The following is a 27368-nucleotide window of genomic DNA, read 5'->3' on the forward strand; positions in this document are numbered from 1 at the left end:
ACAGCAGCGAAGGAAATTTAATACAGTGCGATCATCTGCTTCAAGCATGACCACTGACCAACTTTTTTTTTGAACAGGCATTACAGAATTTAAAACAAATCAAGTGTTTAATCCAGTCGCTTTAAGGTTACAAGTCTAATAATTTTAAAATACATAATGTTATAAAATTCCAATAAAAAAACAAATCTGCCTCATTACATATCCCACAAAGCACACTGAATTGAGATCCTGATTCAAAGAAGATGTAACAATTACTTAAAAAGATTTTCAAAACCACTATGTAAGCAAACCAAAATTTATAAACATCGAATAATCTCATCATGGATCAATTTACATTTGCAACCCAAATTTTCCTGCAACCTTAATTTACGTGCTTCTCGTTTTTTTTAGTGTTTGCATCCTCTCACTGATGTTATACTTAGGAAAAGCTAAAACCCTTGCAGCGGAACATATGGTGCCACAGTCCAAGCCACTCTCTTGCCTCAGACCAGAGACTCGCAGAGCCTTAAATTTCACCACTGGGCGACATTAACCCCCTTTCGCACTTTACTCATCATGGGCTCTCGAATCCCAATTAAACACAGCGGACTTGACAACCTTCCCCACCCCCAATAGCGCGCAGTGGACTTGAACCTCACTTAAACTCAAAGGACTCAAACCTCTGTTTGTCAGCGCACTTACTGATCTGTGTCTCTCGACTGAACTGATTACCGTTCGAGGATTCTGTAGAGTGAAGAGCAGTTGAACGAGGGGACAGTTTCCGACATACAGGAATATCGAGAGGGACCAAAGTTTAAAGGCTTTCTTTGTGGTCCTTTCCGGCTCGAGGTACAATGTTCGAGACGATGGTTGACAGCATCCAGTCAGTTGGATCCTGCTGACTACTCTCATATTGTCGTACTGTTTCCCTCTCCCGTATCAGACGAAGCTAACTCTCACAGACACAATATGGCTTTACCTCCTTCATCTTTATTCCTGGTCCTGCACAGAGACATGAGTTCTTGGAATGATCGAAAAGCAGATTTTTAAGGTCTTATACAGTCACATACAGGGAGTAGTATCCAAATAAGGCAACAACTATATTTACTGCGTGGCCGTTACAATCAGCGAGCATCAACAGTAATTCATCTGGCGTTATGCAATAAACGTTCTTAACCTTGTCAACTGGTTTCATATTATGAAGGCTTTAAAACTTGTTAACTGGCTTTACATAACGATTTTTTAAACCAATTAACCCACTATCTTTGCCTCCAGCAACTCATTGTATAATGCAAGTTCTTATCGATTCAAAGACATGCGAGCTGAGCCTTTATCTCACACAACCTAAATGTATCTCTTTCCCTACATGATCATATCTCATACACCTTCTCAACATCCTCCCACTCACTGTGGTTAAACTCAATATGGAGAATTTCACATGTAATTCAGACCTGGTAACTAGTAACTCCATGTCGCCTCTGTCGCCTGCGGCATTCTATCTTGGACACAAACGTCTCAGGGGACACTGCACAGACAGAAAGTGCATGTACTCCACACTCACCAATGCTGACATCTGTCACATGCCAGCCTTACCGTAAAATCGCAGCACATCTCCGACTAACTTACAGTACGATTTTGTAGTTCAATGCTGCAGCTTAGAGTGTACTGACAAGTATCATTGTAATGCTGCTGCAAGAGAACTGTTGTCATAGACACACACCCAGCTCATGGACTGTTCCTGTGGGCTACTCACTGCGTGTTTTTATACACCTAACTTTGAGCTGACCTGAATTCTCACAGAATTATTGCCTTGCCTCACCCTGCCTTTATCAGTGTTTCCCGTCAGCCAAAGCTAGCAGGCTCACACGCCTGCTGTGTTGTCTTGTTCTTTACCACAGACACAAAACCAGGAAGCTTTCCATTATTGCCAACAGTCAGTCAAGGTGCCTAGCACAGTGAGTCAAGAAAAATCTCAAATACTAGTCTGGGAGCTGGAACACGGTCAGTAAGCCTCGCGTGTTGTTGGGATTAGGTTCGTTCCCCTCTTAGTAGTGAGGACCTGAACGTTGAGCATTCCCCTATCCCTGTTGGCTCTTTCTACCGTACTCTGGAATGTGAGAATTACCAAGTGGCATTAAGGATGATGGAGATTGTTGGCACAGCGTTTAGTGTGTGGAAGCGTGGCGAGGTGACCTGAATAGGAAGCAAAGACTCCAGGCAGATTTGGGGAGAGGGACACAGAAGAGGTTAGAGAGGAGAGGAGAGAAGGTATTGCATTCAGTGAGAATGGGAGAACAAGAGCCTTGCTGGGAATTGGGTGTAGTGACAGAGGTAGGGTAAGTGAGGTTCACACAATGCAGGTGGTCGATTGGAGGGGAGAAGGTCATTGACCTTCTTCCTTCACTGCTGGGCATTCACCCAAAATGCTGGCACCTCACTGACTCAGGGACTAAACTCATGCCAAGCTGGAAGGGTCTGGTGTCATGGTTTACTCTGCCATCCCAGCAGGGAGATATGGTCCCTCTCATGCACAATGCCATCCACAAGAATCTCAGGAGCTTGGACACAAAGTGGGCCCCAGTTTGTCCCCCTCTGCCAAGTCCAGGGCAGGTTCAGATTGAAAATCCAAGAGAGTAATGAATTTTTAACGATGGCTGCTGTAACAGAGAGGCCGTTTCCGTTCTGCGATATCCAGGCAGTGGGCAGTCGTTATACTGAAGGAAAAATAATTGAACGAGTGTCAAATGGGAGGAGGACCCTCCGGCAGGAAAGATAGTTAATGAGGCAGGTTGGGGATGACATCATGAGAAACTTTGTTCCAACATTCGGAGAGCAACACGAAAACAAATTAAAAGTGTTCCTAGATCTCCACCAGAAGTCCCACAGCCTCCACGGATTCAGAAAAGGTGCTATATAAAACAGGATGAAGCTGGGTCGCACTTTCGTTTTGTCCAGTGCAGTCAATGTAGAGAGTGACCTCCTCCGTGTTGTGTAGATTTCTAAATTCTTGAGTTTTGACAGTACCTGATACGATTAATGTACTGGGATGAGGGGAGAGGTCAGGAAAGGTAGGTATGTAATTTGTTTAGTGTCACAACAGTATTGATTCCATCCTTTACACATAATGCTACTTCACTGTGTTCTCCTATTTATTGTCGTGCATAAGTGGTGAAAACGCCTTGAATACCAAATTCTCTGCATCCACATCTCCACACTGGCAAGTACATCTGACCAGTTTCATACTATTTGTTATGTCTTTTCATTTGCCTTGTTCAAAAGATAGGAAGGAATTCAGGGATGAAAGGAAATGCTCGAGACCAGCATGGCTGTAAGTTGCAGATGGGCTTGCAGAGTTAGGCAGCTGTTTGCAAGTTGGGGATATTATCGGGTTATGGATGGTTCCAGGAGCACGAGAAAACAAATAACTGGCAGGGGAGTTGTGGGTTGATGGATGGTATGCACACACATACAGCCCAGACTGTGACAGAAGAACTGACCTGTCGACCTGCACAGATTATGGAGCACATTCATTTCACATCAGCTGAAACACATTGTGTTTTCACTGCAATGCTTTTCAACTGAACATTTCGGATCTGAGACTCTCTTGAGTTGGCCGCTGGTCAAAACATTATACCTTGGAGATGTTCCTGCAGGGAGTCATTTATCTTGTAACTGTTTCAGGTTGGTGTCTCATCAGAACACAGATAGAATATATTTAAATTCAGAACTGGACACGTTTCATTGCACGAGGCATTTATAGCTACACACATCCATTCTGGAAAGAGTCTCACAATGAGATCAGGAAGATTGCAGGCTCCATCTCTTGAATGAAAATGTTTAACTGCTCTCACCTATCCTGCAACTGAGCACCCAAATCCAAGCGACAAGGTTCCCGACTCTCCCCAGCCTGTGCAGTCTCAACAGCCGGTACATATTCCATTACAGGTCCCACTGTCATATAATTAAGGTTCCACACTTGATAATGGGTCTAGAAATTTGCAGCTCAATAGCTTTTTCCTTTAAAATACACAACCAGGAAAATCGCAGATTCCTTCTTCTGTGCTTTCAAATTGCCACTGTCTGTAGTTTGCTTCATGTTTTATACCCCTGCCCACCTCTGTAAAGTCTCTCGTTTCGATATTGATTCCTACTTCCGCAACATCCCTGAAACCCACAAACATCCCGTGTCTCGACAAACTCTCCTCTTCATGAAGAAGGTCACATAAATACAGGTGGATCGAAGTTTGGAAGAGTTTAGAGTTATCAAGGGACATTCTGGGTGGAGGAGGTTGAAATTGAGAGCTTGCAGAAAACAAAAAAAACAACAACTCTTGCAATGGCACTGCAGGGGATTTATGAGATGAGGTTCTACTGAAAAGGATGTTACTACTCTGGGAGGATTTCTCAGTGATAGATGAGTGTTGCAGCAGCTGGAAAAGTGTTTCGAGATAAAGAAACTTGTAGTGGCTAATAAAGGTTAAAGCTATGTGGGAAGTTTTAACATTTGCTGGAGGTTTCAGAGACGGGGAGGCATGGAGGCCTTTTCTCAGATAGGGCGGGCATTAGAATGTGTAGGTTATAGATATATAAAACTGTTTAGGGACAGACGGTGGTAACAGAATTAGGAGCACTGTGGAGACAAGAAGATGTTACCCAATGGTTAGGCATTGGTGTAGGCTGCACCACAGGGAAGATTGCAAGGGCTGGAGAAAGTAGAAGAGATATGCAGAGTTGTAGGTGCTGTAGAACGTTTCATATATAATAAACACTGTATTAGCTGGAAGAGGTTATGGAAATAATGAGATTTGTCAGGGCTGGAGGGTGTTCGTGGCATGAGTGGTGGTGTGGACTGGGCGGGGTACAAAAATTTGTAGGTTTCTGCAGATCGGAGTAGTTACAGATAAAGAGAGAGCGGTAACAACTTGACCTTTATAACAGTAAGAAGGATAGTTGTTGAGACTAGAAGAGATTTCAGAGAAAGGAGGTATATATAGACTTTATGTGTTGTAGAGATAAGAGGGCTTCATTGGTTAATGTGCGATTTAGAGATAGGAATATATCGTCCAGTATCGATGAGATTACAGAGATAGGACATTATTGGAGTTGGAGAGCTCGGAAGACATCACACCGAACCACACTGACCTTATAGCAGAGAAGGGTGCGGTTTTGCCCATCATGTTTGTACCAGCTCCTCAACTGAACTCATGACTGAGTAATAATCTCCTGCTTTCCCCATATCTTTACACATTAGTTGTAATCACAATAATTATCCAATCCTCTCTTGAATGGTTCAATTGAACAGGAATCTAGAACACATCCAAGTGTGTACTAACTATTTGTTGAGTGAAAATGTTCTTACCTACATCAATATTTCTTATTTTGCATATCACCTGAAATTTGTGCACTCTCATTTTGTAGCCTTGATGAACGGGAGCAGATTTATTCGCTATATTGAAAACCTCTACCAGATCTCTTCTTAGCCACCTTCTCTCCAACGTTTTCAGGCTGATTCCATAGCTCAAATTTCTCATCTGCGGAGTAATTCTTCTCCATTTTGACAGAGCGGCGAGAAGAGTAGCTGAGGTGAAGCGATGGCTGCCGGGAAGGTAAGGGCTTAATATATATTTGGGCAGTGGTAAAACCCGAGATACTAAACGTGTAGTATCTCCCTACAGCTCCTTGCTCTAATTGGAAGAAAAATATTCTGTAAGTTAGGCATTTATTGATTTCTTAGCTTTCTTTGTAATATATTTAAGTGCATTGTTTGGTTTTACTTCGCTCATATAAAGCTAATCTTACAATGGCAGGGGACCTCAGACACGTGGCATGTGCCTCTTGCTTGATGTGGGAGCTTAAGAACTTGTCTGACGTTCCTGACTCATACAATTGCAAGAAGTGTGTCCAGCTGCAGCTCCTAATTGATTGCAAGCAGGCTCTGGAGCTGCGGATGGAGTCACTGTGGAGCACCCGCAATGCTGAGGAGGTCGTGGATAGCACGTTGAGTGAACTGGTCGAACCACAAGTTAGGATAGCTGAGGGAGACAGTGAATGATTGACCAAAGACTGAAAAAGAGGAGGAAGGCAGTACAGGAGTTCCCTGCGGTCATCCCGCTCCAGAACAGGTATACCACTTTGGAAAATGATGGTGTAGGTACAGGAGAATTTTTCATATATAATGAACACTGTAGTGGCCGGAAGAGGTTATGGAAATAATGAGGTAACCAGGGAAGGCCAGCAGTTGTCACGATCAAAGCACCGTGGCGGGCACTGCTTTTTAGAAGGGCTATAGTCACAGGAGATTCAATAGTGAGGGGAGTAGAGAGGCGGTTCTGGGGCTGAAAACGGGAATCCCGGATGGTATATTGCCTCGCAGGTGCTCGGGTTAGGGATGTCACCGATTGGCTGCAGAGCATTCTAAAAAGGGAGGATGAACAGCCTGTTGTCTTGGTGCATATAAGCATCAATGATGTTAGTAGAACACGAGATGAGATCCTAAAAGAAGAATTCTTGGAATTAGGAGAGAAGTTAAAGAGGAGGACCTCAAAGGTAGTGATCTCGGGATTACTACCAGTGCCACGTGCAAGCCAGTGTAGAAATGAAAATAAAGGCAGGATGAACACGTGGCTTGAGAGATTGTGTAAGAGGTAGGGGTTCAGATTTGTTGGGCGTTGGGTCCAGTTCTGGTGAAGGTGGGACTATTAGAAAGTGGACGGTCTATATCTGAACCAGACCGGAACCAATGTCTTTGGGGGAGTTTTTGCTACGACTGTTGGGGAGGTTTGAAACTAATGTGGCAGGAGACTGGCAACTGGAAGAGAAAACAAGTCGGTAGCGTGGTGGAGACTGTGGGAATTATGAAGATAACATTAATAAAGGGAAGAGTAGGCAGAGAGCAGATGAGCACAAAAAAAAGACTAGTGGCCTGAAATGTATCTACTGTAATGCAAGGAATATAGTGTGTAAGGCAGATGAACTTATTGCTTGGATTTCTGCCTTAGAGTACATCGTTATTGCAATCACAGAAACACGGTTGAAGGCAGAGTATGATGCCTGACAACTAAATGTTCCAGGACATAGACGCTTCAGATAGGACAGGGAGGGAAATAAAAGGGGAGGTGGAGTTGCATTGCTGGTCAGAGACGACATCGCGGCTGTGCTAACGGCGGACACTATGGAGGACATTGGTAGTGAGGCATGATGGGTGGAGCTAAGGAATATGAAGTGTGCAGTTACATTATTCGGGCTATATTACAGGCCTCCCAACAGTGAGCGTGAGGTTGAAGAACAAGTAGGTAAACAGATTATGGAAAGTTGTAGAGGCAATAGGATAGTGGTGATGGGAGGTTTTAATTTTCCCAACATTGACTGGGATACACTTAGCGTCAGTGGCCTGGATGGGGGTAGAATTTGTAAGAAGCGTCCAGGAAAGTTTTCTAGAACAAAATGTCAATAATCCGAAGAGGGAAGGGGCTATATTGGACCTGGTGCTGGGGAACGAGCCATGGAAGGTGGGAGAAGTTGCAGTGGGGGATTTATTTGGCAATAGTGACCACAATTCTGTAAGTTTTAGAATACTCATAGATAAAGAAGAGATTGGTCCGATGGGAAGAGTACAAACCTGGGCCAAGGCCAATTATAACAAAATTAGGCAGCAACTCGAAAATGTGGATTGGACACAGCTATTTGAAGGGAATTCCACATTTGAGATGTGGGAGGATTTCAAAGGTAGGTTAAAGTTAGTGCAGAATCGGCATGTCCCGCTGAAGGCAAACGATAAGAGGACAAGATTCATGAACTGTGGATGACAGGAGTAATTGCACGACGAGCGAAGAGGAAAACGTAAGTGTACATAATGTCGAGGCAATAAGAACAGAACGGACCCTGGAGTAATATCGGAAGAGTAGGATATGTCTTAAACGTGGAATCAAGCAGACGTAGAAAGGTCATGAAGTAGCTTCAGCAAGCAGAATTAAGGAGAATCCCAAAGCATGTTATTCTTATATGAGAAGCAAACGGGTAACTATAGAAATGATTTTTCCACTAAAGGATAATGAAGGAAGGCTGTGTGTCGAACTGAGTGAATGGGTGAGGAGAATCGATGTTTCAGGCATCAGACCTTCAACAGGAATAACGGTTCATGGCAGAAACGTCGATTCAACTGCTCCTCGGATGCTGCCTGACACTTTTCCAGCAATACATTCTCGACTCTGACTTCCAACATCTGCAGTTCACGCTTTCCCTTTGGAGTTACTTTGAGTCGGGGCCTTGGCCTAACCATCTTCACCTGTTTTGTCAATGACTTTCTTTTCAGAATTGGGAATGTTGCTTGACAGTTGGACAGCATGAAGCATAATTTTCTACTGCTCAGATACTGAAGTCGCACAAATGCATATGTTCAAGTTGTAAGTTTGCGAGCTGAGCTGGTAGATGTGTTCTCACTGACAACAAATTTAGAGCCGGAATCTCAACCTGCACTAAAGTACTTCTCAAATATCGTATATTAATATGTAATAGCACCTGGGGAGCATAGAAAATTTGCGCAAGTGGCAGTAACAGTCATATCATATATATGACGGGCAATGATATCTTTCACAAATACAATCTGAGTACCCCTTTTTTGACATTCAACACCAAATCCATTCTTGATTCCTCCACGAGCAGCATTCTAGAGTTTACTGTTGAGTAGAAAGTGAACAGGACTTACCATACAAATACAGTTGATGCCAGATCAGGACAGAGGCTAAAAATCTTGCAGCGCACAACTCACTTTCTGACTGCCCACTATTCACCACAGATAAGTTAGTTGTGATATGGAATGCTCTCCACTTACCTGGCTGAATGCTACTTCAACAACTTAAGAAACTTGTCAACGCCTGGGACAAAACAGCATTTTCGATTGTCAAACATTTCATCATCACATTCTTCACCATTGATATACAGGGGCAGCAAAGGGTACCATGTCCTGTGTAACATCCTTCTGGACAGGGAGCTTTTGCAGTCCACCAGTTGGCGAAGTACCTCCCACAACAAGTTGATACCGCAGGACGCAAAATGTCTCATAGATATTGGGAACAACAACCTGATTTATTCAGGCATGTTCCTTTTTGTGTTTGCTGGTGCTTTTTGCATCTGTCAATGTGATCAGATAATTTCTTGGGGAGGGGGAGCGCAATAGAGGAAAGATTACTTTCTAAAGTTGGATTTGTTTGTTCTTAGATTTACCCTGTATGGACATTGAAAACATTTCACAGAGTAATAGATTGAAAGAATTTAAGTTGAGTGGATCACATCAAGCATGATCTAAGAACCAACAGAGTCATTAAATTCAGCAGGACATGAAGTGTATATATTTATATTGTATGTCTGTGGGAAAAGATTGCAAACGACAGTGTGCGTGGTAAAGCGTCAAAAGCGTTAACACACACACACACACGTATACACACACACAGACATACACACACACATTACAGTGTGAGCGTTCCAGTGCACTGACTGCAGTAATTATTTCACATTATCCAATCAATATTCTTTAAAAGATCTGCAGACAAGTAATACATATGTTGTGGTTATGGGCAAGGATTCAACAGATTAAACAATTTGGTAATATGTAAGGAGATCAGCAACATGGAAATGTCTGGATTGTGGGAAGGATTACAACTGGAAGCTCATCGACACAGACATTCTGAGGAGAGACTGCTGACCTGATCCATGTGTGGAAAAGAATTTACTCGGTTATCCAGCCTCGTGTAACATCTGCGGTTTTACACTGACAAGAGGCCTTTCCCCTGACCTGTGGGGAAAAACATTTAAGAGTTGCATATGTCTTAAATTCAGAGGTCTCAATTCAACATCAAATTATTCCCATGGGTGAGAATTCGTTCAGCTGTTCTATGAGTGGAAATGTATTGACTTGGGGATCCAACCTAATGTCACACAAGCGTTTCTGCTCCGTTTGGGCAAGGATAATCTTCACAGTCCAATCTAATGTCACCCAGTCGAATTGAAACTGGAGAGTGAACATGGTCAGCTCTGTGCTTCAGAAGACATTTATGAAATCAGTCAAGCTTCAGATACACACGCTTGACCACACTGGATGGAGACCGTACGCCTCCACTGAGTGTTGAATTCGATTCACTTAGTCATTTGTGCTCAGTGAGCACCAGTATATTCACTTAGATGATAAATATTTACTTGCTCCGTGTGTGGGAAGTGATTCATTTGGTTGTCCAATCTCAAGAGATATGGGCTTGTCCATACCAATGAGAGGAAATGTAAAAGCTCTGCCTATAAAAAGAGCTTCAGGGGTCGCAATGCTTTGATGAAACACCAACAAACACATTACAGGGAAGAGGCCGTTCACAAACACTGTGTGCAGCAAGCGATTCAATAAACTATCCGCACATGTGACACTTCAGTGAGGAGGTATTGGTTGAGCTTAGTTGGCCGGGTGGTTGGTTTGTAAACTAGTTTGATGCTAACAGCATGGGTTTCATTCACATCACCAGGTTGAGAATACCATAGTAACTGTCCTTCTCAACCTCTTCCCTCACCAGCATCCTGTACAGCTGCAACATAACCGCTCTTCTTTTAAAGGCATCCCCTTTAGTAATGATAGAGAATATTCCATTTGCCTACCTAATTACAAGTTGTATATGCAGACCAACCCTTTGTGATTCATGCATAAGCACACCGATGTCCCTCTGCACAGCAGCATGCTTCAATATTTTAGTAGACAACTAATAACCCCTAATAACCGTTTTTCTCTAACTTCTATCAAAATGGAAGACTTCACATTACAACTGCCAGACCTTTGACCACTCAGTCAATTTTTCTATATTCCTCTACGAAGTTTCACAGTCCTCTGCACACTGTCCTCTGCCATTCATCTTCGTATCATCTGGAAAGTTAGACGTGCTACACGTTGTCCCCAACACCAAATCATCAACGTAAATTGTAAATAATTGCAGTCCCAAAACCCATCGCTGAGGCACACGAATACACATTGATTGCCAGCCAGAATCATACTCATTTATCGTCACCTTTTGCTTTCAGTTAGTTCACCCATCCTCTACCCATGCGTATACTCGACACTAACATCATGCATTATTACCTTATGCATCAGTCTTCTTTACGGCACCTTGTCAAAGGTATTTTGGAATCTAGGAACATCACATCCACTGAGTCCCCGTGGCCCGCCATACTCGTCATATCTACCAAGAATACCAAAAGACTTTTGAAGCATAACCTGCCATTCATGAATCCATGCTGTGTCTGTTCAATCTTTATCGCAGTATCCTCTTATTCCTTCCTTGATAATAGACTCAAGTACCTTCTCTATTACAGAGGTTAATCTAACTGGTTTATCACCCCCTCTTTTGTCCACCTTCCTATTTTAAACCAGTGACGCCAGATTTACTGGATTCCAATCTGGTCGAATTGCCCCAGAGTCCAGCGAATTTGACAAATAGCAGGCAGTGCACGTGTTATATCCAACGCCAATTCTTTTATCACCCTGGGATACCTTCCATTAGGCCAGACGACTGTCTGTCCTTAGCTGTATTACTTTGCCAAACACCAGCTTACCCGTAATAAAGGTTGTTTCCAGGTCCTCATCACATGATTTCCAACATGTCTCATAATATCTCCTGAATAATCCTTCCTTTTTACATCTTGTTTCCCATCACGTGTACATTTACTTCCTCCATCCTCAGACTCCAAGAGCCCAAACATACCTTCCAGGTGAACAACACTTTGACTGTACTTCGCACAACACAGTCTACTACATTCTCTGCTCGCGATGTGGTCCCCACTATCTTCGGAAATGAAGTGTGGACTATGTGACTGCGTTGCAGAACATCCACGTTTCGTCTTCAATAAAGACCCTGAACTACCATTTCCATGCCCCATTAACAGACCAGCCCGTTGCCTGGCCAACATCTCTGTCTCAGGCTTACTGCAGTGTTCCAGCGAAACTCAGTACATACGTGAAGAACAACATCTCATTTTCCGTTTGAGGATCCTGCAGCCTTCCGTACTCCATCATTGTCAATATTTTTAGGACCTGAACTCCTCCATCTCCTCGCCCCCTACCCCACACGCCACTCCTTTTTATCACACAGCCAGCCTTTACATACTATCTATGTTTAGTCACTAACAGTCTCCATTACAAGCTACACACCCGCCCAGCCAGATCCATATCCATTAGTTTGTACAATTATTCTTCTGTCTCTTCGAGTTCTATACTCAACTATCGTTTACTTCTTACCCCAATCCCACCAGCCTATCTTCTGCATATAGGCCAAAATTTTCTCGGTACCATCAGTCCTAAGGAAGGCTCTCTCGACCCGAAATGCTGAATCGTCTTTCTCTTCTGAGATGCTGCCAAACCTGCCAAGCTGTTTTATCACCTTCTGCTTTTTTCCTGTTTGGAATCTGACACGGTGAATTATCGAGGAAGAAAAGGAGTGCTTGCGTCCTGATGGAAGCCTGAGATTGTCCATGCGCAATGCTGGGAGAAATGAGGACTGCAGATGCTGGAGATCAGAGCTGAAAATGTGTGGCTGGAAAAGTGCAGCAGGTCAGGCATCAACCAAGGAGCAGGAGAACCGACGTTTCGGACATGAGCCGTTCCTCAGGAATGAGGAAAGTGTGCCAAGCAGGCGAAGATAAAAAGCAGGGAGGAGGGACTTGGGGGATCGGCGTTGGAAATGCGATAGGTGGAAGGTGGTTAAGGTGAGGGTGGCCGGAGTCTGTGCGGTGTCAGTACTGCAAACCCTCTTACATGGATGCCTTCCTTGAAGAAGCTCTCTTCCTCCCTCTACAAGGATTTCAGTGAGTCCCTCTCTCACTGCACACCCCAGGTCATCTCCTCTGCCCAGAAGCTCTTCAGCCACGTTCTCAAACAGACTCGCTACCACAGCCACATCTCCTTCCTCAGCACCTGCCGACGGAACTGACAGACCCCGCACGGACACCGGATTCCTCATTTCCCCTTCCCCCACCTTGTCTCAGTCCCAACTCTCGAACCAAGCACCGCCTTCCTAACCTGCAATGTTCTTCCAGACCTCTCCTCCCCTACCCCCACTCGGCCTATCACCCTCACCTTAACCTCTTTCCAACTATCGCATTTCCAAAGTCCCTCCCCCAAGTCCCTCCACCTTACCTTTTATCTTAGCCTGCTTGGCACATTTTCCTCATTCCTGAGGAAGGGCTCATGCCCGAAACGTCGATTCTCCTGCTCCTTCGATTCTGCCTGAACTGCTGCGCTTTTCCAGCAACACATTTTCAGTTCATGAGCAATGATCCCCTGCACCAAAGAAAGTACTCTGTTCGTGTTAAAAACTTCTCTTGTGGATTGACCCTATTACAATGTTAGCCATAGGCATCAACTTATTTGGTCAACTAATACAGCAATCATATGCATGGGATTTGTACAGCAGTTCTATTTTGGATGCGATGAACAACAGAGAGAGAAAAAGAAAAACCCTTATGTCAAGTCTGAATATAGAACATAGAACATAGAATAAAGAAAAATACAGCGCAGTACAGGCCCTTTGGCCCTCGATGTTGCGCCGATCCAAGCCCACCTAACCTACACTAGCCAACTATCCTCCATATGCCTATCCAATGCCCGTTTAAATGCCCATACAGAGGGAGAGTCCACCACTGCTACTGGCAGGGCATTCCATGAACTCACGACTCGCTGAGTAAAGAATCTACCCCTAACTTCAGTCCTATACCAACGACCCCTTAATTTAAAGCTATGCCCCCTCGTAATAGCTGACTCCATACGTGGAAACAGGTTTTCATGGTCAACCCTATCTAAACCCCTAATCATCTTGTACACCTCTATCAAGTCACCCCTCAACCTTCTTTTCTCCAATGAAAACAGCCCCAAGTGCCTCAGCCTTTCCTCATACGATCTTCCGACCATACCAGGCAACATCCTGGTAAACCTCCTCTGCACCCGTTCCAGTGCCTCCACATCTTTCCTATAGTATGGCGACCAAAACTGCACACAATACTCCAGATGCGGCCGCACCAGAGTCTTATACAACTGCAACATGACCTCAGTACTCCGGAACTCAATTCCTCTACCAATAAAAGCCAGTACGCCATATGCCTTCTTCAACGCACTATTTACCTATGTGGCAACTTTCAGAGATCTGTGTACATGGACACCAAGATCTCTCCGCTCATCCACACTACCAAGTATACGACCATTAGCCCAGTACCCCATCTTTTTGTTGCTCTTACCAAAGTGAATCACCTCACACTTACCTACATTGACCTCCATTTGCCACCTTTCTGCCCAGCTCTGCAACTTACCTATATCCCGCTATAACCTGACACATCATTCCTCACTGTCAACAACTCCACCGACTTTCGTATCATCCGCAAACTTGCTCACCCAACCTTCTAGCCCCACCTCCGGGTAACTTATAAAAATGACAAACGGTCCCAAAACAGATGCTTGCGGAACACCGCTAGTAACTGCACTCCAAGATGAACCTTTACCATCAACTACTACCCTCTGTCTTCTTCCAGCCAGCCAATTCCTAATCCAAACCTCCAACTCACCCTCAATACCATACCTCCGTTTTATTTGCAGCAGCCTACCATGGGGAACCTTATAAAACGCCTTACTAAAATCCACATATACCACATCTATCGCTTTACCCTCGCCTACCTCCTTAGTCACCTTCTCAAATAATTCAATAAGGTTTGTGAGGCACGATCTGCCCTTCACAAAACCATGCTGATTATCCTTGATCACATTATTCTTATCCAGATGTTCATAAGTCCTATCCCTTACAATTCTCTCTAAGACTTTGCCCACAACAGAAGTGAGACTCACCAGCCTACAGTTACTAGGGTTATCCCCACTCCCCTTCTTGAACAAGGGAACCACATTTGCTATCCTCCAGTCTTCTGGCACTATTCCTGTAGACAACGAGGACATAAACATCAAGGCCAATGACTCTGCAATCTCCTCCCTTGCTTCCCAGCGAATCCTAGGATGAATGTCATCAGGCCCAGGGGACTTATCTATTTTCACCCTTTCCAGAATTTCCAGCACCTCTTCCCTACATACCTCAAAGCCGTCCATTCTAATTAATTGTGACTCAATATTCTCATCGGCAACAATGTCCTGTTCCTGAGTGAATACTGACGAAAAGTATCCATTCAGTGTCTCCCCAATCTCTTCAGCCTCCACACGCAACTTCCCACTACTATCCTTGACTGGACCTATTCCTACCCTAGTCATACTGTTATTTCCGCAGGAGGTAGAATTAAGTGACTGTTTTCTTTTCAGAGGGAGAACACTTAAACCCTGTCTCACTGTGACAATGTGCCAATGGTTATCAAAGCTGAATGATATGTCGGCGCAAAGGCTGAAACAGCATTTTCCACTTATAATACCTGAATGACATCCCTCCAGTGTAATAGTGCTGTTGTGTCAGTAAATAGATATTTGAGTTAATAACGTCGCATATTCACCTGGGGAACAGTCCTTGAGTGGTAATATATAGCTACGGAATGCTGGACGAAGAACTGAGAGTTGCTTGAGCTGTTTCACATCGCAACTGAGACGGTATTAGAGGTTTTGCAAAGCGAAACGTGGGCAAATCCTTCGCTCGGGATGAAGTTGTGACTCACTTTGCTTTGTGAGACAAGAGAGGAAATTGCACATGTTCTGACCAATGTTTTACATTGCATTTTGGCCAGATGGGAGTAGTTAGAGGACTGCAGGACTCCTAACGTGGTTCCAGTTTTCAATATGTCTCGTAGAGATAATGCAGCGAATTACAGAGCCGTGAGCCCATTATTACTAGTAGGGAAACTTTTGGAGAAACCTCTGAAGGAGAAATTTAATTGCAACTTCTCCAAAGTTTGACCAGCGAGAGTCAGCTTGGTTCTGTCAGAGGAGGTCATACATTACAGATCAGAGTATTTTTTTTAGGAAGTGATCAGATGTGTAAACGAGGGTAGTGAAGTTGATTATGTTTATGAGGATTATAGAAAGCATTTGACAAGATTCCACACGGGAGACTGGTAAAAGGATTAAAATAAAATGGATTCAGGGTCATGTGGGAAGATCGATGCAAACTTATTTGGGTGCCTGGAGACAAAGGATGGTGCTGTTTCTGTGACTAGGATCTGGTATTCAGTTGTCTACAACAAGGATCAATGATGTGTCCCTTAATGGTCGTGATTGCACAAAAACAATGTAGAAATAATGTGGTGGAAATGACAAGAAAAAGTGAGGAGGATAACAGTGAGGAAGAACGTCCTAGGTTCCAGAATTTTATAGGTGGATTAGTCAAATGGGCAGATAGTGGAAGCTGAAAATAACAATAAAACATCAGACGATGCATTTTGTAAGTAACACGTCATAGGAGCACTCAATTAACTGCGAAACCCAAAGGAACAGAGTGATCATGCATGTGGGCCTCAGATTCGTGAAGGCAGCAGAAAAGCATAGTTAAGAAGACAAGCACGACATTGTAAGCTGAAAATGTGTTGCTGGAAAAGCGCAGCAGGTCAGGCAGCATCCAGGGAACAGGAGAATCGACGTTTCGGGCATAAGCCCTTCTTCAGGGCTTATGCCCGAATCGTCGATTCTCCTGTTCCCTGGATGCTGCCTGACCTGCTGCGCGTTTCCAGCAACACATTTTCAGCTCTGATCTCCAACATCTGCAGACCTCACTTTCTCCACGACATTGTAAGTCAAAGCAAAGATTATAACAGCAGGAAAATTGGTGTCACGTGTAGAAAAGTTCGTGAAGAAAGCATTTGGCACGCTTGCCTTCATTCGTCAGATCATCGATTATTGGAATTCACATCTCATTTTGTGGCTGTGCAGAACATTAATGAGGCCACACTGACAATACTGCTGACAATTCCGATCACCTTCAACAGGAAATATGTTGTAAATTTTGAAAGTGTGCAGAGAAGATTTATAAGGATGTTGCAGTGTCGAGACGGCTTGAAAGGAGAACGTGTTTGAGCAGGGGCTTTTCCCGGCAGCCTGTTCCAGGCTGGTGTGTAACCTTCTAGACAATTATGAAATCATGATGAGGGGTGGATAGGCGACTGGCCTCGGTCTTCTTTTTACCCAGGTTGGCGGAGTTCAAAACGAGGAGGCTCAAGGTTAATGTGTTTCACACGGACAAACTAAACAAGGGACAAAGAGTGATCGAGCGATATTTGGATTTCCAGCAGGCATTATTTCAGCTAAATCTTCGATTTATAAAAAGAACATTTTACTGTTTGAAAGTTAAGCCGTGAATCGAACGTTAAAGGTATTAAAATTGAGTGATTTCGAGATGAGGAAGTTTGTGAGTAAAATATTGACCCATGCAGTATGAAGTGGAGAATGAGATGTTTGTCAGGAACATTCAATAATGATCCTTTAATTTAAATGAAATGTTGCAAGACTGTAAAATGCAGAGGGGTCTGGCTGTCCTGCTTTATGAATCAAATTGGCATGATCTGCTGGGGTAGCAACTGATGAGTAACGCAAAAAGTCTTCTTTTTTCATTTGTTCAGCAATGGCAGGGCCAACATTTATTTCCCCATTCCTATCAGCACTTGAGACGGTGAGAGCCTGATTGAAACACTGCACATTATATTTTTTTTGAGAAATGTAGCAGTTTTTAAATTGAGGCTTTCTCATTTCCTGATCCCAGTTTGATGTTCAACTATTCAGTTGAACTGAGAGAATGCAGAGTTTCTCCAGCAAATATTGCTTGTGTTTCAGATTTCCAGCATCCACAGTTTAGTTTTATATCGTAATCTGGATGTTCTGTTTCATTTGAGGAATCGGATGTTGAAAGCTGTCAAACATGTGACATATGAATCAAATTGAGTGGTGACAAGTTCATCATTAATTTTCCGACGCAGATGAGCTGAGGTGGGATAGAGTCAAAAAGTGTGGTGCTCGTCAAGCAGCATCCGGGGAGCAGGAAATTCGTTGTTTCACGTATAAGCTGTTCATCAGGAATGCTCGAAACGTCGACTCCCCGCTCCTCAGATGTTGCGTGACAGGCTGTGCTTTCCAGGTGCTGCACTTATTGACTTTGATTTCCAGCTTCTAAAGACATCACTTTCTGCTGAGGTGCGATACAGTCAGGTACTGTTCCTGAGACGTAATCAGGTGGCCGTAATGATAGAGTGGATATGTAGTTGGAAACTTATCTGTGACGCAATATTATTCTCCCGCTCCCACTCTGCCAAGGAGAGGCTGTATGGATGGAGCTTGTTGTTACAGTCAGTCAATTTCACAATTGTGCATTTGGCAGGTCGCGGAAACGTAATTTCCCATCCATTGTCGAGAATCCAATAAGATACAGAGACGTTCGGTCTTGGGTCTGCTACGGCCTGAATTTGAATGTGGTTTTGCATGGTTGCAGGTGTATAGTCAGTGTAGTGTATATTTGACTTTTAGAGTGCAAAACAGTTTTTTAAGGAGTTTTAAAAATGAAGCCATCAACAGAATACTGAATTTCATTTTTCTTTGATGACGTAAATCAGAACGGAAAAAGCGTGAATTGTTGGAGAAACTCAGCAGGCCCGACAACATCTGTGGAGAGAAACCGAGTTAAAGTTTCAGATCGACAGAACACGAGTGTTATACATTTCTATACTATAATGCTGGGAAAAGTATCAGTCTTATCTGCAGAATCAGGATATTTATAAAAAAACACTCAGTGGCTGACAACTGTCACCTTTACAAATTCAAAAGGACTTTATTGACTGTAATGCTGCCTCCGTTGCTCTCAGCTGGTAGAAAGCTGTGCGTAAATTATTGCCTTTTCTTGTTTCCTTCCTGTCAGTTTGCAGCAATGTCGAATGGAGAATTGTTCCTTTCAGTGTCTAACTCAGCATGTGTCTCCATTTGTCTCTATTTGTCTCTGTGCATCCACCTCACCCTCTTTCTCTTTCACATTCTCCAACACTCTGTCTGTGCATACAGCTCATTACCTATTTCTGCTCGATTAAAAGTCTGACATTTCGAGACAGTTTGAGTGCGCAGCTGCTGAGAAGATTGTTGCTCATTGACTGGAGTGTGTAGATCGGGGCTCACATTCTCCGGATAATGTGTCTGTCAATTCGATCTCAGATCAGGCGACGTTTCTTCCTCAAACATTTGTGACTGTTTCGAATTCAAAGTAGAATTCTGAATCCACCATAAGAAAAAAACGCAAGTCTACTACAACTAAAGAAGCACAACGATGTATACACTGTTGGTTTAAATGAATGAACTTTGACATCAGAGAATGAGAGTGATCAGCTGGTGGTGTCTCGGTCATTACCACAAAGTTCCCCGGCAAATCTGCAACACCTCCTGTGTAATCTCGTTATTCCTACCAAACTGGGAATGAAGGAGGGGGAGAAAGAGGATAAGAAGCAGAAGTGCTTGTGGAATAACGGAAAGAAACCACAGACTTTATTGATAGTTCGGGACTAAAAAAAAAGTCACTGTTGTAACTTAACCTGGTCTCCAATTCATAACAGGGTGAATGTCCAAAAAGGCGCTGACTTGGTTGACACGGCAGTTGTAAAGAGTTGAAACACCAAGCACAAATACGAATGCAACAAACAGGCACCGCTGGGAATTGAACCCAGGATCGCCTGTTTACTAGACAGGCGCTTTAACCAACTAATCCACGGCGCCGCACGTCTCGGGAATTTACTCATCCATATGTGAAGTTGGTTAAGCACTTCTTCACAGTACTTGGAAATGTGTTTTCGGATCAATGTTGCTCACAGAGAATTGCAATCAGTCCTCTAATTTACAAATACAGAGAGTTTACAGCTAACATTCTCCACTGAAAAGGCACAGAAAAAGATAATCTTCCCTTACATTAATTTCAAACTGATACCTTCACCTGTTTAAACTGACAGTAGAAAGAGGATGTGTTCATCCTCTCCGGGCCTATGAAACACGTTAATACACACAGAGGGGACCTCAACAACAGGAACAAGGTCATTGTGGAGATTTAACGAGGTGAAATGTGTAAGTAATTGTTAACATTGGGCAGTAAAAGTTTAACGATTAGCACTGACACTGAGTCTTGCACCACCAGTTCCAAGCTCACTTCCTGCCTCATGCCTCCCAGCCATCATTGCCGATCACTAGATTTCAATGTCCTGCTCCACTTCTCAACTTATTTCCAAACGATTGCAGGTGTCTGATAGGAACCTTCAACTGTTAGAAACGTTTTCCTGGAATATAGTCGTCACTCAATGGGATAGGATTCAGTTCATATCCCGAATTACCACAGTGATGGAGGGGATGAGTTACTTTCCTGAACCTTTCTACTCCTCAGCACGGACATACAGCCATGATACCGATGGGGGGAGTTCCAGTATTTACACTCAGCGACACTGAAGAATCAGCCAGATACTTCCAACTCAGAACGGTGATATGATTGGAGGGGGATTTGCGGTGGTAGTTTCCCGTGAATCTGCTGTCATTGTCCTGATAGACGGATGGAAAGAATCATTGGACCGATTCTGGCAGGATCCGGGTATGTGCTTTGCACGCAAGCAGGAATTAGTTTTCCTTCGAATAATTCAGAAAACGAGAAAAGATATCTTCATTATCTTCGTGGGAATTATATCCAGGTCTGTGTGATGAAAACTCGGACTCCTAAGCAGGGACCTCCAGTGATGCTGACCGTAAACCTTGTGACCTGACTTGTACACATTCCTGTGTCTGTCGTTGACTCCATAACGAACTTCAGCAGCAAAGTTGCCTTCCCCAAGTTTCGAAACAGCTCATATTATCGCCTTGTGTTTCAATGTGAAAAAAGCGGAGCTGTGATAATCTGATGTTGTTCAGCAGATGTACTGCAGAAAGGCACAGAACAGGCTGATGGTCACAGTGCCTCGTTTTGACGCGCTGGCCTCCAGTGAGCCGGCGGCACTAATAAGCGAGCCGTTCAACTCGTCTTATTCTAGGTCCGGGGCTAGAAATAAACAGAGTTTTCTCGCTGAACTTGTTCAGGCTCTTGAAGGGAAGAGCCCTTGACTCAAATTATGAAAGTGTACATTTCACTGAAGTGGATCATGAAATCGTGTAGTGACTGTGAATACAACAATGGAAACTTTCAGCAGAGATGCAGACAACACTGAAGGGGGCACCTGAAGACAAATGTGTTTCGTTTTTTAAGGAAAGGCACTGCTTCACAAAGTGGGACTTATTGAATTAATGCAGTGACGCTGATTACCTTTGCTAGTTCTTCACCTTCTCAATCTTATTTCTCCCGATCTGAATGTCTACATTGCACATAGTAAAAGCTGAGAGGAAGTCGGCGCTCGGTCGGCCCAGTGTTGTAATGGATAACGCGTCTGAATTCGATTCGGACTATCATAGTTTTGAATTCTACCTCGCTCAATTGCAGCATGTCGCTTTGCTGAAATCAGACATAACTGGTTTTATATAACATTAAGGACAAAAAAGAGTCTGCGAAGAGTAGAGGGACACCTCAAAAATCAATAAGCCAGTCTCTGTTTGGTGCCACTCGAGATGGGGGAGATATGAATCCTGTCCTTTGTTTGAATGTTTACTATCTGGAAGGACATACAACATGGAATATAAAGGAATACAGCGCTGAACAGGCACTCAATGTTGCACCGACCTCTGAAATATTCTCAGCTCATCCCCCTACACAATCCCAAGATCATCCATATGCTTATCCAAGAATTGTTTAAATCTCCATAATGTGGCTGAGTTAAACACACTGGAGGGTAGGGCATTGCGCGCCCTTTCAGCTCTCTCAGTAAAGAACCGGCCTCTGACATCTATCTTAGAGCTATCACCCCTCAATTTGTAGCTATGTACCCTCGTACAAGCTGACGTCATCATCCTAGCAAAAAGACTTTCATGTCTACCCTATTTAATTCTCTGATCATCTTGTATGTCTCCACCAAATCTCCTCTGAGCCTTCTTCTTTCCGAAAAGAACAAACCCATTTCTCTCAGCCTTTCCTCATCAGACCTTCCCCCCAGACCAGACAACATCCTGGTAAACTTCCTCTGCACCTTTTCCATGCTTTCACATCCTTGCCGACATACGGCGACCAGAAATGTACAAAATATGTCAACTGCCACGGCAATTGCGTTTTGTACATTTGCAGCATGTGTTTGCGACTCCGGAACTCAATCCCTCTACCAATGAAACCTCACACACCGTATGCCAGCTTAACAGTACTATCAACCTGGGTGGCAACTTTTCAGGATCTATGTTCATGGACATCAAGATTCCTCTTCACATACACACCAGCAACAATCTTTCCGTTGACCCAATACTCTGCCTTACTGTTATTCTTCCCAAAGTGTATCGCCTCACATTTAGGTGCATTTAACTCAAATTTCCACCTCTCACCCCAATTCTGCAGTTTAACCAAGTCCCCCTGCAACCTGTAACGTTTTTGCAAACTGTCCACTACTCCACCAACGTTATTGTCATCTTCAAATTTACTAATTCATCCACCTATGCCTGAGTCTAAGTCATTTATAAAAATGATAAACAGCAGTTGTCCTAAAACAAATCCTTGTGAGACACCACTGGTAACTGGACTCCAGTTTGAATATTTCCCATCCATCACCACTCGCTGCCTTCTTTCAGAAAGCCAGTTTCAATCCAATTTGCCACATTACCCTCCATCCCATGCCTCTGCATTATTTTCCAACAGCCTACCATGTGGAAACGTATCAGAGGCTTTACTGAATTCCATGTATAACACTTCAACTGCTCTACCCTCATCTACATTCTTGGTCACGTTATCAAAAAAAATACTCAATGAGGTTTGTGAGACATTACCTGCCCTTCACGAAACAATGTTGACTATCTGAAATCAAATTGTTGCTTTATCGATTATTATACATCTTACCTTTTATAATTCTTTCCAAAACCTTTCTACAACAGAAGTAAGGCTCACTGAACTATAATTACCTGCGTCATCTCTAATGCCCTCCTTGAACAAGAGCACAACATTTGGAATCCTCCATTCCTCTGGTACTAAACTTGTAGACAATGACGACTCAAATATCAAAGCCAAATGTTCTGCTTTCTGCTCCATGGCTTTTCAGAGAGTATTCGGATAAATCCCAACTGGCCTAGGTGACTGGCCTACTTTCAGTCCTTCTGGAATTGCTAACGCCTCTTCATAACTAACATTGACCGTTTTAAGTCTAATATCTCGTATCTCATTATTCTCCTCTACAATATTCTCCTTTTCCTGACTAAAAACCAATGAGAAATGTTCGTTTAGTACCTCTCCGATCTCTAGGTTCCGCACTCAACATCCCACTTCTGTCTTTGACTGTCCCTATTCCTACCCTAGCCATCCTTTTAATTCTCATATACCTATCGAAAGCTTTAGGTTTCTCCTTTATCTATTTGTTAAAGACTGCTCATATCCTTTCTTTGCTCTTCTTAAGTTTCTCTTTAAATCCTTCCCAGACGATCTGTAACTCTCCATCGCCTCATCTGAACCATTTGTCTCTCAACTTATAAGCCTCCTTCTTCCAGTTTACAAGAGATTCAATTTCTTTAGTAAACCTACCTTATCACTTCCTCCCTGCCTGACAGGGACATACATATCAAGGACACGCAATACCGGTTTCTTAAACCAGCTCCACGTTTCCATTTTCTGCATCCCTTGCATTCTGCTACCCCATTCTCTGCATCCTAACTTTGCCAAATCGCATGATAATTGCCCTTCCCCAATTGATAACTCTTGACCTGTGGCATGAAATATGTAGTCTGTGGGGAAATAGATGTTGTTATCTTGAAATAAAGATTATGTTAGAGTGGAGGAAGCACTGGATGTATTGAAACGGATACAAGTTAATAAATCCCCATGATGTGATCAGATCACACCTCAGAGCTCAGTCGGAAATGAGGCAAGTGATTTCTGGTCACTTGCTGAATATTGTGTCATCAATAATCAAAGGTGAGGTGCCACAACACTGTAGGCTGACTAACATGATACTACTATTTACGAAAGGAGGTAATGAAAACCAGGCAACTATAGACCTGCGAGTCTGACGTCGGTGGTGGCACGTTGTTGGAGGGAATCCTGAGAGACAGGAATTAATGTATTTGGAAAAGCAAGACTGATTACGAATAGTCAGCAATGGCGTTATGCGTGGGAAATGATGGCTCGTTAAATTGGAAGAGTTCTTTTATGAAGTAACAAAGAGGATTGATTAGGGCAGAGAGGTGTGCGTGATCTATGCGGACTTCAGTGGTCGACAATGTTCCCCATGGGAGTCTGGTTAGCAAGGTTAGGAGATCCAAACATTTGAATTCAGAACTGGCTCGAAGGTAGAAGACAGAGGTTGGTGGTGGAGTGTTATCTTTCAGACTGGAGGCCTGTGACCACTGGAGTGCCACAAGAATAGATTCTGGGTTAATTTTCGTCATTTTCATAAATGTTTTGGATGTGATCGTAGGAGGTACAGCCAGTACTTTTGAAGGTGACACCTAAATGAGAGACACGGTGGCACAGTGGCACAGTGGTTAGCACTGTTGCCTCACAGCGCCAGAGACCCGGGATCAATTCCCGCCTCAGGCGACTGATTGTGTGGAGTTTGCACATTCTCCCCGTGTCTGCGTGGGTTTCCTCCGGGTGCTCCGGTTTCCTCGAACAGTCCAAAAATGTAAAGATCAGGTGAATTGGCCATGCTCAATTGCCCGTAGTGTTAGGTAAGGGGTAAATGTAGGGGTTTGGGTGGGTTGCGCTTCGGCGGGTCGGTGTGGACTTGTTGGGCCGAAGGGCCTGTTTCCACACTGTAAGTAATCTAATCAAAACTGGAGAAGATGATCACCTCAGATTACAACGGGATTTTAATTGGATGGTCGAAAGAGCCGAGGAGTGGCAGAAGATGGAAATTGAGAAATATGAGGTCTGCATTTCGGAAAGACAAATCAGAGCAGGACTTGTACATTTTGTAGTAAGCTCCTGTACAGTGTTCAAGAACAAAGAGACCTTAGACTGCATATTCATTGTACCTTTCATGTGGAGTTGCAGGTACATAGATGGTGAAGAAGGCGATTGTTATGCTTGCCTGTTATTTTGCAGGACATTGGGCACATGAGTTAGGAGTCGAGAGTGTGCTGCTGGAAAAGCACAGCAGGTCAGGCAGCATCCGAGGTGCAGGAGAACCGACCCTCCGGGCAAAAGCCCTTCATCCCGAATTCCGGGCATTTAAACAAGACGGAATTCCAAAAACTGAAACCAGACGGGACCAACACCCCACAAAAATGCCTAAACCAGGAGCCCTCCTGATCCATAGTCTCGCTACCCGCAACACCAACTTACATACTGGCAAAGAAGTACATGCAAGACTGAAATACCTAGTAGAAGAGTCACAGCACTCCATCCACTCCACCCAGGAATTCCTAAAAAATCATCAAAAACACCAACAATGATGTCATTCGACGTAACAACACTCTTCACCTCCATCAACATCAACCTGGCAAAGGAAACACTTGCCACACTTTTAGAACAGACCATCACACACACCCCAACCGCCATCAATCACATTACCAACGAAAACATCCTGAAGCTAGTGGACCTGTGCGTCACCACCCACTTCATCTTCAACAACATAATCTACAAACAAAGCAACGGCACACCCATGGGATCTCCACTATATGGATTCACAGCAGAAGCGGTAATGCAAAGACTAGAACAAACAGCCCTACCAACCATCAAACCAAAAATCTAGTTCCGCTTCAGAGATGGCACCTTTGCCATCACAAAACGAAACGAGATAGAAGAGACATTTAAAATCATCAACAACACCCGAACAGGCATAAAGTTCACCAAGGAGGAAGAAACCGACACCAAACTCGCATTCCTGGACGTCACAATCGAAAAAACTGACAACGGAGAACTACAAACCTGCATACACAGAAAACCGACAAACACTGACCAAATACTTAACGGCACCAGCAACCACACCAACACACACAAACGAAGCTGTATCAGAACACTATTCCAACGAGCCACCTCACACTGCAGCACAGACGAAATTCGGAAAACAGAGGAGAACCACCTATGCAACGTATTCAAGAAGAACAGATACTAAAAAAAACAGTCCGCAGATTCCTCAAGAACGAACCACAAGCAGACCAAACACAGACAGAAACCCTAACCATCTTACCATACATCAAAGACATTTCAGAAATGACAACCAGATTACTAAGACCCCTCGGAATCCTAGTAGCACACAAACCCACTAACACTCTCAAACAAAAACTAACAAACTTAAAAGACCCAGTACAACCCATGGACAAAACCAACATCATCTACAAAATTCCATGCAAGGACTGCGACAAACACTACGTAGGACAAACAGGAAAAAAGTTAGCCACCAGGATTTACGAACACCAGCTAGCCACAAAAAGACACGACCCTCTCTCCCTCGTAGCCCTACACATGGAGGAAAAAAAACATTTCGACTGGGACAACGCATCTATCCTGGGAGAGGCTAAGCAAATACATGCCAGAGAATTCCTAGAGGCCTGGCACTCCGACCACAACACCATAAGCAAACACATAGATCTAGGTACCATCTATCATCCCCTCAGAAAACGAACAGGAAATGACATCAGCACAAATCCCAGGAACCCCATCCTGGACAATCATATAAATAGAATTGAGGAGATAACAGCTTCGCTTCACTTGGAGGTCGCCACTGATGATGTTACCGAGGACATTGGTTTGGCTTCTTTTGGAATTCTACGTGCAGTTCTGGTCACCTTGCTACCGAAAGAGTGTTGTGAATATTGAAATATCTCAGAAAAGATTTGCCAGGTTATGATCTATAGAGAGAGGCTGAATAGGTTCGGGCTATTTTCGCTAAACGTCATGCTGAAATATGACCCTTTAGAGGTTCATAAAATCATGAAGCGCATGGATAGGGTACATGGACAATGTCTTTTTTGCCAGCAAGGGCGAGTCATGACTTCAGTGCATAAGTGGACGTTGAGGGGAAATATTTAAAAAGAACACGAGGAATAACGTTTCCACAAAAATGGAAGTACTGCATGGAATAAGCTCCCAAATAAAGTGGAGGAGTTTGGTTCAAACAAAACATTAAAAAGACATCTGGATGGGCATATAAAAGGAAAGGTTGAGAACGATATGAGTCAAATTCTTGCAAACGGGACGAAATAAATTCAGGATGTCTGGTCGACATGGATTAGTTGGAATGAAACAATAGGTTCCATGCTGTACATCTGGATGTCTCTATGACTCCATCCTGCCATAATATTCAGCTTACAGTCAGGTCCTTCCCTAACCCGTGCTCTGTAACATTTGGGATATCTCAGACCTAAATTACCATCTATTCCATCCGTTCAC

The 27368-nt window shown here is 43.6% G+C and overlaps 1 non-coding gene across 1 annotated transcript; it reads right to left on the reverse strand.

Moving 5' to 3' along the window:
- Positions 1–19586: 19586 nt before the first annotated feature.
- Positions 19587–19660, reverse strand: trnat-agu (transfer RNA threonine (anticodon AGU)). Its single transcript has one exon. It is a non-coding gene; the product is annotated as a tRNA-Thr (tRNA).
- Positions 19661–27368: the final 7708 nt, after the last annotated feature.

This window comes from Chiloscyllium plagiosum, unplaced genomic scaffold, assembly GCF_037043375.1.
Source record: "Chiloscyllium plagiosum isolate Xiang-an unplaced genomic scaffold, Cpla_swu_hap1 HiC_scaffold_13, whole genome shotgun sequence".
Lineage (NCBI taxonomy): Eukaryota > Metazoa > Chordata > Chondrichthyes > Orectolobiformes > Hemiscylliidae > Chiloscyllium > Chiloscyllium plagiosum.